This window comes from Lupinus angustifolius, chromosome LG17 (assembly GCF_001865875.1).
Source record: "Lupinus angustifolius cultivar Tanjil chromosome LG17, LupAngTanjil_v1.0, whole genome shotgun sequence".
NCBI lineage: Eukaryota > Viridiplantae > Streptophyta > Magnoliopsida > Fabales > Fabaceae > Lupinus > Lupinus angustifolius.
In genome coordinates, this window is record NC_032025.1 from 15,682,768 (window position 1) to 15,697,086 (window position 14,319).

The window sequence follows — 14,319 nt, forward strand, 5'->3', positions numbered from 1 at the left end:
TAAATATTATGAGTTGTAATTACAATATCTCACTCGGAGATCTCTATGTACCTTACGCACTCACTAATACATATGTCACTCTTGGAAAACACCCTTTCCAAGTGACTTTATCCCCTTTCTTATCACACTATTGTGAAATAAAGAATTCTGCAATGTCAATGAAGAATTTACAACAATGGCAGGATTGCCTTTACAAGTTTGGAATGTAATATCACTTGCAATCCGATAACTCTTTGTATATTAAGTAATAATGCTCTTATAAGTTTGTAAAACTTTGAAACACTTTACTTCAAGCAACTCAGAAAATGCACTTCGAAAGTTTAAGAACAAGTTACAAAAAATACAGAAAATATTTCAGAGAATTTTCAGAATTATGTTCGAAAGTTTGTGAGAAGATTGTCTAAGAGTAATTATTTGATTCTGATTTTCAATGCCTTTAAATAGGCTTTCCAACCAGCTATAACACCTCTTTGAAATGGTAGGAATTGATTGAAATGAATCCATTTCGTTTGAGATGAAAACCATTAATTTTGAAATCTGAAAACTGATACAACATCTCTTAGTAATCGATTACACCCTTGAGTAATCGATTACAACCTTGAGTAATCGATTACCCAGACTCTCTGTCCAACTAGGCATTTAAATTTTAATTAGAGTAATCGATTACAACCTTGAGTAATCGATTACTCAACTTTGCTAAAATTGGGTAATCTGTTACTCACATACAGTAATCAATTACCCTGCACAATTTTTGTTGGGTAACTGGTTTTCTCACTTATGTAACCTATTACTTAGATACAGTAACATGTTACACACTATTTTTGAAAATTGTTTTGTTTATACTTAAAGTGTTTCAATTTTCTTAAAAAATAGTTTGAACATTACTACTATTGTATATTCGAGAGTATAGGATAGAAGTACCTATTTAGACTTAGACTAATTTGTCTTGAAGCTTTGTCTTCTTTGTCTTCATAATTATTCTTCATTTTCTTCTTTTTGATGATGTTCGTGTCTTCATCAAAATCGTGTCAAAGTCAGGAGCAAAGAACTTCTTCACACAATGGTCGTAATTATGAAGGTGTCATTCGGGAACATGATGATCCCTTGGTCATCAGTGCTAAGTTAAACAACAAGAAGGTCGACATACTCTTTGTCGATCAAGGTAGTTCGAAAGACATCATGTTATAAGAACTGTTTGAGAAGATGGAAATGAGAGACAATGACCTACTATCTTATGATGGGCAGTTAGTAGGATTCATCGGCCAAGGTATAACTTCATGGGGCTACATGGATATTTGGTTGACAATTGGCGAAACCGGTTGCTCAAAACCGAAGGAAAATGGGGGCCTCGAGAACAACTAAGGTTGCTTAGAAAACAACCGAGCTTCTGGAGGCTGGATTCATCCCAGAAATCACCTACACTACCTGGGTGGCAATTGTGGTGTTGGTCAAAAAGCCCTCTGGGAAATGGTGGATATGTGTAGATTACACAGATCTGAACAAGGTGTGCCCAAAAGATCCATATCCTCTTCCCAATTTTGATTATCTTGTGGATAACTCCTCGGGCTATCAATACTTATCCTTCATGGATGCTTACTCAGGCTACAACCAGATCCCGGTGTATCCACCACACTTGGACGATCTTTGTTGACGGATCTTCCAACCCCAAGGGCAGTGGGGTCGAGATATTGTTGGTAAATGGCCACGAGATGACCATCGAGCACTCTCTGACTTTCACTTTCCTAACCTCCAACAACCAGGCTGAGTATGAAGCCTGCATAGTCGTACAACAATTAGCAAGGGAGGTTGGGGTTGAACAAATTGCAATATGTAGTGATTCCTTGTTGGAAGTCTCACAAGTAACCGATGCTTACCAAACCAAATATGCACTCTTGGGTAAGTACTTGGAAAAGGTGAAGGGGCTGATGGCTAACTTTGAAGAAGCAACCATCCAATATGTCCCGAGAGAGCATATTTCTCGGGCAAACATCCTATCTAAATGGGTCAACACCAAGAGCCCGGGGAGCAACAGATCAGTGATCCATGAGGCTGTCCTTAAATCCAACATCATGGCCATTGAAAAAATTTCCACTCCTGATGATTGGACGGATCTGTTCATCAAATACCTTCTGCATGGCGATCTGCCTACCGACTAGAAAGAAAGAAAAAGGTTCCTATGATGTTGTTCTTGGTACACCCCAACCCAGAGATCCTTATATCGCAAGGCTTTTATGCTCCCCTCCTCAAATGCTTCGGCCCTGATAGGGCACAGTATGTGCTCAGAGAAATTCATGAGGGAAGTTGTGGGCACCACCACCGTGCAGCTTCCCTAGCAAAGAAAGTCTTAAGATTCGGGTATTTTTGTCCGACCATGGAGAAAGATGCATCTTATCTAACCAGAAAATGCACATGGTGCCAATTGTTTGTCGACTTTCACGCCGTCCTCGAGATAAAACAGCTCAGATTTCTGTTATCGAATTCTTACCGCACTATAATAACTGATCTCGAATACACCCACCACAATATGGCTATTAGTGCCAATTCTCAAAATTTCCATAATAAGGCTACACGTGCCAATTCTCAAAATTTTCCATAATAAGGCTACACGTGCCAATTCTTTTCCCTCAATACTGACTATCAATGTCAGTTCTCGAAATGCACAAAATTTGGCTACTTGTGTCAATTATTTTCCCTCAATACTGACTACTAGTGTCAGTTCTCGAAATTCCCACAGTTTGGTTGCATGTGTCAATTCTTAGTGCCACGGAAAGAATGGGGGAGAAGTTTGCCGGAAATGCACCGGCGAAAAATATGAGGGAGAAAGAAAACATTGAATGAAAGTGCATTCAACTTGGGGCAAGAAAATATGAGGGATAAAGAAAACATTGAATGAAAGTGCATTCAACTTGGGGCAAGAAAATATGAGGGGTTGATGCTTCTATTGATAACATATGATTTTTTCCAAGTTCCTCATCTCTCCAATATGAGACTTGGGAGTTGTTTTTTCAAAAGTCTTCTATGTGGGACTTGGGAGTTTTTTAGAATTCACACCCAAAAGTTCTCACTAATGGCTTTCAACAAAACCAAGTTTCAACATTTTCTAAGTCCTTTTTTTTATTTATGTTTTGTCTTTTTGTATGGATCTTAACATCATATTTTGATGACATGTCTCTTATCTTCTATTGCATGTTGACTACCTACTTTTGCAAGTCCTCCATCTTCCCTAAAGTGTTCCTTTGAGTACTTATGGTATTCTCAAGCATTCCTCTAAGTTATGGGTTCTCAACATCTTACCTTGTTCCTTCTTTCTAACTCCTAGTTCCTTGTTCATTGCGACAAAACATTGCTTGGGTTTCGACATGTATTATAGCTCTAATTTTAGCTTCTTACAAACATTTTCAACAACAAAATATTTTTCAAATATGATCTTTTCAAAATTATGCATGTCTGACGCATTTGCATAAGCTTAATTTCTGCTTACCTTTTCCCTTCCTATATTTCTACTAATTTATCCTTTAGTTCTATAATTTCCCTTTTGTTTAATGTATTATCAATATTATTACACTATACATTAAAGGTAAGCATTATAAAATTTCACCTCACCAAGAGTGTGTTTCACTAGAACATAGCATCATAGCTAGAACTAATTCGATTAATGTTCTATCATTTTTTTCAGTTTTACCTTTCATTTCACTTGAAAAAGGTGTAGTTGTTTCATGAATAATACCATTCATTTATAAATATCTTTGGACATAATAGAGTCATACTTAGTGTCTTTATCGCTTCTGAGTTTCTTTATTTCTTACTGAGTTAATTTTCAATTTTAGTCATATATAACTTAAACATGTCAAGCACTTCATCTTTATTTTTTCAAAAGATATACACAAGCATAATCAAAACAATCATCAATAATGGTGATAAAATAAAGTTCTCCATTTATGGTTAACGTCTCATTTAATTCACATATATCAGAATGTAACAGATCCAAATGCTCAAATTCTCCCACTACTGATTTATGTGGTTTTTTAGTTATTTTAGCTTGACTACAAAATTTACAATGTTCGAAATCATTTCGAGATAACTTTTCTATTAAACCTAAGTTACTCAAGTTGGAAATTGAATGTTTGTTAATATGACAAAGCCTATGTGAATGCATGTGTGCATAACATGATTTTCATAAAGACAAAGCATGAAAATGTAGACAAAGCCAAATCAACAACAACAACATTGAGGACTCAAGTTTAAGCGTCAAAAGGATCAACAAAAGCTTAAGAGTAATTTTCATTTCCTTAGGTCCTAAGATGTTTTGAATGAGTAGAGTCTAGGTAAGATGAAGCAAATGAAAAACACACAAATTAGAATGATGATGATGCATATGAGATTTACATTCATTCATGATTTAGATGCATTAACATTCATAATGACTTCATGATTTTGATGCATTAAACAATGTTGAACCTATGTCTTTTCAAAAGCATGCATCATACATTAGTAAACCATGTTAGAGGTTCATAGCATATAAACTAAGTGCTTTCCAAAAAATGTTAATCGATTAAGGTTATAGTTAATCGATTAAATCTATGCAAATGTGAAACTTTTTAATTAATTAAATTCATGGTTAATCAATTAAGTCAATTTTAGTTTTGATATCTTTGATTTTTAAAGAACATTAATCGATTAAGTGTCAACATAATCGACTAATCTAACATAAAACTGATTGAAACTAAATGTTATTTTAACTAACAATTCCCATGAGTTTTAGAACAATTTTCAAGATCAACCCAGAGAGTTTCTGAAAAAAGAGAAGAAGATACTTTGACACAAGATAATAGAATTTTTATGAATATTTGAAGAGAGAAATTCAAGCATTCATATCATACCAAATGTTTTGTAAGAACCTTTCCATCTCATAATCATACATTATCATGCTCCAAGATTGTGAGATCTTTCAAGAAGGTTTACATATTCTGAATTGAGTGTATACTAGCACAAGAAAAGGTGCAAAATCATTATACACAAGAAGACAATGTGAGTTGTAATTCAACTCTACAGGTGTGAGGTATCACTATAAAAAGAGAGAAGAGTTCAGAGAAATCCTAAAGTAGAAGTGGTGAGGCTATCCATTGAAAGTAAGAAGTTCTTGGTGGAAGATTGTCTGTAAGAACATTCAATTTCTTCATAGTGAAAGAAAATCTCTCATATCAAAATGGGAGGACTAGATGTAGATTGTAGTGGTTGACAATCAAACCAAGATAAAAGTGATTGTCTCAATTTGTCTTATCCCTACTCTTTTACATTAATCAATTATCAATCTCCATTACCTTGAATTGAATTCATATTAGAATTGTTGTATAATTGTCGCTGCACGATTAATCGTATAAATTCAATTGTTAAAGAACATGTAAGAACAGATTGATCATTGCAGATTATTGTGTCAAGAAGTAAATCTTTGTTTTTCAAGAAACTGATCAAATTAATCGATTAACTGCATAAATATTTTAATTGACTAAGTAAGGTTGTTGATAGAATAAAATAGGGTAAACTCGATGAATATCTTTCATAACCGAAAAGTTGTAATCGTACACCAAACAATCGATCATCCCCCTCTAGGTGTGTTAGAGCCCTTTTATCAAACAATCTACTATGTCAAATACTAGAATTACACATGTAAACTAAATGACAAATTTTATTCAAATTAATATCAAGATTCAATTTAAACATGCTATCAATGGCGTACCCTTTCCCTACAGAAACCTCATTCCTAGTAAGAGTATACAAGTTTGTCCCTATAGTTCGGGTAAACACATGCTTATTCATAAGAGAATCATAAATTAGATTTGTCCTCATCTTTAGAGTGTGCATTTCATCTTTGAGAATCAAAGTCTTTCCAAATGTAAACTTCATCTTCACATCACTAGTACCAGCAACAAGAGTGATGTGAGAATCATCCAACTACACTTTCTTGTAATTATTATTCATGTTTTTTTAACATAGCAAGATCATAACAGACATGGAGGGAGGCGCCATTGTCTACCCACCACCCATCTAATCTTCCAACTACATTAACATCAGATACCACCGCTACGAGTGACTCATCAAACATGTTGGCTTATGAAGGATCACTCATTGGTATATTCCTGCACTTGCATGCAATATGACTCGACTTACCATATTTGAAGTAGATAAAGATATCACCAAAGTCATTCTTAACATGTGGTTTAGCATATTAGACATTTTGGGTATTCCAATTCTTCATATGGTTGGTGTTCTTATTCTTATTTCCATTGTGGTTATGATTCTCAAAGTTATTGCCAACGGGCTTTAGAACCACACATGAGAAATTCTTCTTAGTTTTGTTGTTAGAAAAAATCAACATTTTCTTGTTCTAATCTTGTCCACGAGAATCTTCCTCAATATGCAGATGAGTGATCAGAGATTCCAATTAGAATTCTTTGGTCATAAGTCTGAGAAGGTTTTTGAAGTCATTCTAGCCAAGAGGCAATTTGTTAATAATGACAATCACTTGAAATTGTTCATTCAAGGATATACCATCATATATGATTTCATGAACAATCATTTATATCTCATGAGATAAAGATTCTACCGATTTATCATCAGTCACTTGATATTTGAGGTAATGGCTACTAACATTATACTTTTTAATCAGAGCTTCCTTAGTATCATACTTTTCTCAAGTGCATAACAAATTAATTTTGGCAAATTTATATGAGCTTTAATAATCATAAAGATCATCACCAAACCCATTCAATATGAATTTCTTGCATAAATAATCAATTCCATTCTAGAGAGTTATTAGCTAGTTTATCATTTTACTCTTTCTCAGCTTTTTTCGGCACCACCTTGACGTCTGTATTCAGAAAGTGAGCAACGTTTCTCATGGTGAGAAACAATTGCATCTTATGTTGCCAGTGTTTGAAATTTGTCCAATAAAAAACCAAAATGATCTGTTAAGGCCAAAGCTATTATTTCCAATAATATTCTCTCTGAATGTCAATATAGAAGAAAACTTCTTAAAATTGTTATAAATGGCTTGCAACAAGTAATTATGGAACCAGAGATTTATTAGTGGCTAAGTCATGCCTAGGTCCATCTCTTTAAGAAGTTTCTAGTCAATACCCAAAATGTGCAAGTAGACTATCAATCACATCATCCCCATGATAAAACAACTCAACTCTCTGTTTTGAATTCTTACTGCACTCTAAGAGCCAATCTAGAATAAAACCATGATATGTCTACCAGTGTCATTTATTGAAATACCCACAGTATGATTATCGATATCAATTCTCGAATTTATGAATTTTTTACAATATGGTTATCACTACCAATTCTTGAATTTCTCACAATATGACTATCCGTACCAATTCTAGTACCATGGAAAGAAATAGGAATAAGGGAGCCGAAAATGCTTCGGCAGAGAGGGGGAGAAGAAAGGTTAAGGAAATGTATGCTTTTCTAAATAGGGGAAGCCCCATTCATAGGTAAAGAGCCCTAACAGCCATATTAATCTGATGGCCCAGAAAAAGAACTCATCTCAAACAACCATATTGATCCAACTACCAAGATGAAGCCAACAATCATATTGATCAAGTCTCTCTCCTCAATCCTTTAATGTTTGCAACACCGATGTTGACTTGGTCAACACGTCAAGCCCAAGCCCAAACACGAACAGAGTCGAGTCGGACGAACGTTGGAGGAGGTAGTGCGCGTTTGTGGGGGTTTTGATTTTGCTCTCATCCACTGCAAAACTCTTTTAACCCTTGGGACAAACCCCAAGAGTGCATTTTAAGGCTTATAAACACTATTGAAATGTTTCCACCAGTGCTATTAATATCGTACCGATCATCAAACCGGTTAGGGTACTAGTAATCTGGTATAGTGGTTCAACGATGGTTCACTAATTAAACTGCATACTGACGAAATTAGATATACATATATAATATATTAACATTAATGTTGAAAAATCAATAAAAAAACCAATTTTTTTTTTATTTCCATTAAAAAATTAATTTTAAATAAAAACCGGTAAGTATGATCGGTACGGTTCAATTGAAAACTGACGGTATGACCAGTTTTAGCCGGTTTTGACCAATATGATTGTATGACCGATATAATTATTATACCATATCAGTATTAAAAACGATTCACCAGTTTACCAGTTGAACCGACCTGTATGAAATAGTTTTAACAACACTACTTTCCACCATCCTACGTATGACTTGAGGTTTTTTCCTTTCACACGGAAATGTATAGGATGAGTTATGTATGTAGTGTGTTATATAGTATGTAGTATAATTAGGGAAATTTAAAGTGATAGGATGTTTATATATAAAAATGAATATACCATTTAATTAATGAAAAAAAGAGTATATGCACATAAACAATTCATAGTTAATTATTATTGATTTTTTTTAAATAATACAAATAAATGGTGGATAATACAATGACTGTATATACAACTTTATACTGATAGTATATAGATATTACACTAAAAATAAGGAATAGAATAGCTGGTCAAGAGAGTAATTATGAAGTTTTTTTTTTAATAAAGCAACGTATCTAATTTAATCATGCGTGAAAAGCAAAATTACCTATATAAATGTTTTTGTTTTATTGCAAAACAAAATTTATAACGCCGTCTGTGGGGATCGAACCCACGACCACGTGGTTAAAAGCCACGCGCTCTACCACTGAGCTAAGACGGCACGTTTATTTTTATTCTCATAATGATGTTATTTGTATAAATGTATGTAATGTAGTTTTTTATGTTCCATAAGTCCATAATAATCAACGCACTTAGCAATTACTTTTTTTAATGACATGATGTTAACTCTTCCAATTATCATTTAGGTCTTTCAACGAAGGCAAAGTACAATATAGCTGCCCATGGGATTATACGCTCTCCTAATTATCATCATTCTTACATGTACTTTTTGTGGTAAGATAAATTCTTATGATTGAGGAGCATTGAATTTTTTACTTTGATTTTACCATTTTGTAACTCTTTCAATAATAATTATCATAAACTTTCAAATATTATTTTAATATTTTTTTCCAATTCACCATTATTTTTCACAGGTTTTCTTATTTTTATATTTTTTTCTTCAATTTTATATTTGATTAATATTTTTACATCTTCGGTCTCTATTGAGTTTCTATGTAACATTTTTTATATTAACTTATTTTTCTTTAAAAAAATGTAACACAAAAATAATATATTTCAAAAAAATAAGAATGGGTCGATAGGCACGAAATATCAATCAACATACTAATTATTAGTAAAGTCAAAATAAGAAGTAACCACCATGACATAATTTTTATATTCCAAGTTTATTCTATTGTAACATCTCTCATTAATAACTACTATAAAATTCCACACGTTACTTTCATTGCTTTCATTTTTATTATATCATTACTCTTTCATGCATTCTCATATTTCTATTTTTTCTCTTTCTTAACCCAAGAAGAACACACAATAGCACACAAAAAACAGTCATCAATATTGTAATGATTATTAGAGACACAAAATAATAAATTTGTCAAAGTTTTGTGTATATCTGTAAATTATGCTATTATATTATGCCAGTTTGGCCAGTTTGGCTCTCTGTTTTGGGTTATTCCTTGGCTAGTTTAGCTTAGAATAGGTTTTATTTTTCTTTCCTTTATTAGAAGGGGGTTATTTAACTGCCTCACTGTTTTACTATAAATAGTAGGTTTTCCCTCTCTTTTGTAACTAACTTTTCAGATCAATGAAAATTCAAATTCCTACTCTTCTTTTCTCTCTGGATTCTAAGATGGTATCAGAGCAAATTTTGCTCTGATTCGTCTAGGTCTTCTTTCTCTTTTTCTTGCTTCTCCACCTCGTGATTCTCTTCTGCAATTTCTTCAAATCTTCTGCAATTCTTCGTTTTCCTTCTTCTTCATTCTGTTTTTTCAATTCAATTCTGAAAATGGCGAATTAGAGCTTCGAGGATTTCAATGTAAATCCTTCAAATCCCTACTTTCTTCATTCTAATGAGAATCCTGCTTTAGTCCTGGTTTCTCCTCTTTTGAATGGTAAGAATTACCATTCCTGGTCACGAGCTATGACATTAGCCTTGCAACCGAAGAACAAGCTGAGATTTGTAGATCGTTCTTTGCCTCAACCACCGCTGATTCATCCTTTGAATGCTCAATGGATCAGATGCAACACGATGGTGTTATCGTGGTTACAACATTCAGTTGAAGAGGCGATTGTAAATTCTATTCTCTGGATAGATGAAGCGACTGAAGCTTGGCAAGATCTTCATGATCGTTTTTCTCAAGGAGATGTATTCCGTATAGCTGAGCTTCAAGAGGAATTCTACCGCATGAGTCAAGGTAATCAATCAATTTCAGATTACTTTACTCAGTTAAAGGTGCTTTGGGAGGAAATTGAGAATTATAGAGCCATAGGCCACTGTAAATGTGTTGTTGCTTGTGACTGTGGTATAATTGATTTGGTAAGGACACATAGGGAACAAGATTATGTGATTCGTTTCCTTAAAGGTCTGAATGATCAATATTCGCAAGTTAGATCTCAGGTGATGATGATAGAGCCTCTTCCTCCTATTAGCAGAGTGTTTTCAATGTTGATTCAACAGGAAAGGCAATTCAGTGTTGTTGTTTTTCCTGACCTCAAGGCTTTGGCAATTCAGTCTCAAGGAACTTCTCAATTCAGAGGTTTTAATAGTAACAGAAGCAGAGGAAGCAATTTTCTCAGAGGAAGAGGAAGGATGCCTGGTAGAGGTAATGGTGCTAGATTTTGTACCTACTGTGAAAGGAGTAATCACACTGTGGATACATGTTTCCTCAAACATGGTTATCCACCTGGCTATCATTACAACAGAACTGGAAAGGCTGTCAATGCTATCAGCAATTTTCCTAGCCATCCTATGGAACTTGAGCATGATCAGGATGGAATGTGTGGCCAAAAACAGGAGAATTTGGTTTCTAATAAAGCAAATAAAGGCCATGGTTTCACTGATGAACAAGTCAGATCCATTTTAGACTTGCTTGAGAGAAACAGAAGTGATGTTACTAAGGTGAATTCTGTCAAGATTGATCATGCTACTTCTGCACACAGTGATGGCCCTCATTCAGCAGGTAACAAGTGTATGGAGTGGTTGATTGACACTGGAGCTACTGATCACATTGCTTGTGATATAGACAGCTTTACTAGCCAAAAATTCATATCCCCTGTGATGATTACATTGCCTAATGGGGACAGAGTGACCACCTCTGTTTGTGGCACTGTTAGCTTGTCTCAATCTCTTATCCTTTGTGATGTTTTATATGTGCCACAGTTCCATGTCAATCTAGTGTCCGTTGCTAAGTTGATTAAATCTCATAATTGTCATCTAATCTTCAATATTGATTCCTGTGTCATTATGCAGAATACCAGCAGGAGAGTGATTGGTACAGCTAGATTAGCCCAAGGTCTCTTTGTTATCAGTCCTATACATAGAAAGCATTTTCAGGTTCCTGTTTCTCACTCTGCTAGTATTAGTGAGTATGACCTTTGGCACTTAAGGCTAGGACATGCCTCCTCATCTTCAATAAAGACCTTATCTAGTCAATTTTCATGTATTCCTTTCTGTAATAGACAAAATACTCCTTGTGAAGTTTGTCATACTTCTAAACAGAAGAGGTTGCCTTTTTGTACTAGCACTACTCATTCAATTAAAAGTTTCCAATTGTTGCATGTTGATATATGGGGTCCTTATCCTACTGTTTCTGTTTTTGGACATGCTTATTTCCTCACTATAGTTGATGACTTCACAAGATTTACTTGGGTTATTATGATGAAAAGTAAAAGTGAAACCAGACTGCATATTACCAATTTTGTTACATTGGTTGAGAACCAGTTTAGTGCTAAGATTCAAAGCATTAGGAGTGATAATGGATCTGAGTTTTTGATGAATGAATTCTATTCTTCCAAAGGAATCATTCATCAAAAATCTTGTGTCTACACCCCTCAACAAAATGGGGTAGTTGAGAGAAAACACCAGCATATTCTTAATGTTGCTAGGGCCTTATTCTTTCAATCTTCCATTACTTCTAATCTCTGGAATTTTGCTATACAACATGCTGTCCATATTATTAATAGACTTCCAACTCCCCTGCTCCAGAATTCCAGCCCCTACCAACTTCTTTATGGTTGTTTACCAACCTTAGACTCCTTAAAAGTCTTTGGTTGTTTGGCTTATGCTAGCACTATTGCAGCAGGGAGGGGTAAGTTTGATCCTAGGGCAAGGAAATGTTTGTTTCTAGGTTACAAGGAAGGTACAAAAGGGTTCATCCTTTATGATCTTAGTTCTCATGACATCTTCATTTCTAGAGATGTTGTGTTTTATGAGTTTTCTTTCCCTATGTCTTCTGCTACCAACACTTCTCATCCTTCTTCTCTACTTGAGTCAAACACAATCCCTCTGGATTCTTCTCATTTATTTGAGTCAAACACATTTTCCCTTCCTGAGTCAAACACAACTCTTGAACCTATAACACCTTCTTCACCTGAGACAAGCATCAGTTCTTCACCATCCACCTCTGCTCCTAATGTTCTTTTGCCTAGACAATCTGGTAGATTGAGGAGACCTCCTTCTCATTTACAAGATTACCACTGCACCCTTGCTCATGCTGCAACTCCTGATGTTACTCCTGTCATTGATTCTGGTTCCAATGCACTTTATCCCCTCTCATCTGTCATAGATTACTCCAAGTGCAGTGCCAACTACAAAAGTTTCTGCTTGGCTGTCTCTAGCACTTCTGAGCCTGCTAACTATAAGCAAGCTGCACAAGTTGATCACTGGCAAAGGGCTATGAATGATGAATTATTAGCCTTGGCTCAAAATGAGACTTGGTCCATTGTTCCCCTTCCTGAAGGGAAAGTTCCCATAGGGTGTAAATGGGTTTACAAAACTAAGGTTCATGCTGATGGAACCCTTGAGAGGTACAAGGCAAGGTTGGTTGCGAAGGGTTATACCCAATTGGAAGGTGTGGATTTCTTTGATACCTTCTCTCCTGTGGTGAAAATCACCACTGTTAGAACAGTCTTGGCTCTAGCAGCCATTAAGTGATGGTTTTTGGAGCAACTTGATGTCAATAATGCTTTTCTCCATGGAGACTTGCATGAAGAGGTTTACATGACACCTCCTCCTGGCCTCATTCTTGATAATCCTCATCATGTTTGCAAATTGCACAAGTCTCTTTATGATTTAAAGCAAGCCAGCAGAGAATGGCACACCACTTTGTCTTCTGCTTTAATTTCTTTGGGTTATGCTCACTCCCAAGCTGATCAAGCTCTCTTTACCAAGTCCACTTCTCACTCTTTTACTGCCATATTAGTTTATGTGGATGACATGGTGCTAACAGGGGATAATATTGCTGAGATTCGTATGGTAAAGCAATTCCTTGATCACACTTTTAAGATCAAAGATCTTGGCACTCTCAGATTTTTCCTAGGCATTGAAATTTCTAGGACCAAAGATGGGATTCATCTCAATCAAAGAAGATATGCCCTTTCTCTTCTTGAAGATGCGGGTACCTTGGCTGCTAAGCCTGCTAGAGTTCCTTTTGATCCCTCTTTGAAACTGCAGCTTGATCAAGGCACACCATTTTCTGATATTTCTTGCTATAGGAGACTAGTTGGGAGATTACTTTATCTCACCATTTCTAGGCCTGATCTGGCTTATGCTGTCCAACAGTTAAGCTTATTCCTATGCAAGCCTATGGATGTGCATTACAAGGCTGCTATCAAAGTCCTTCATTATTTGAAATCCTCTCCTGCTCATGGCTTGTTTTTTTCTGCTGCTTCTACTTTCAAACTTGCTGGTTTTGCTGATTCAGACTGGGCTAGCTGTTTGGACACCAGGAAGTCCATTACAGGGTTTTGTATTTTTCTTGGTTCATCTCTGATTTCTTGGAAATCAAAGAAGCAGAACACAGTGAGCCGTTCTTCTTCTGAGGCTGAGTACAGAGCATTGGGTAGTCTGGTTTCTGAAATCCAATGGCTCAATTACTTGTCCACTGATCTTCACATTCCCTTGCTCAATCCTGCTTCTGTTTACTGTGATAACAGATCAGCCATTTACTTGGCTCATAATCCCGTTTTTCATGAGAGATCCAAACATATTGAAGTTGATTGCCATGTGGTTCGTGAACAAATCAAGAAAGGCTTGATCCATCTTCTTCCTGTTGCCTCTTCTGCTCAACTTGCTGATGCTTTTACAAAGCCTCTCCCCCCTGCTTCCTTCAAAGCTTTTGTTTCCAAGTTGGGTTTGT

General features: G+C 35.4%; 1 non-coding gene across 1 annotated transcript; it reads right to left on the reverse strand.

The window, feature by feature from the left end:
- Positions 8,652-8,723, reverse strand: TRNAK-UUU. The gene has a single exon. It is a non-coding gene; the product is annotated as a tRNA-Lys (tRNA).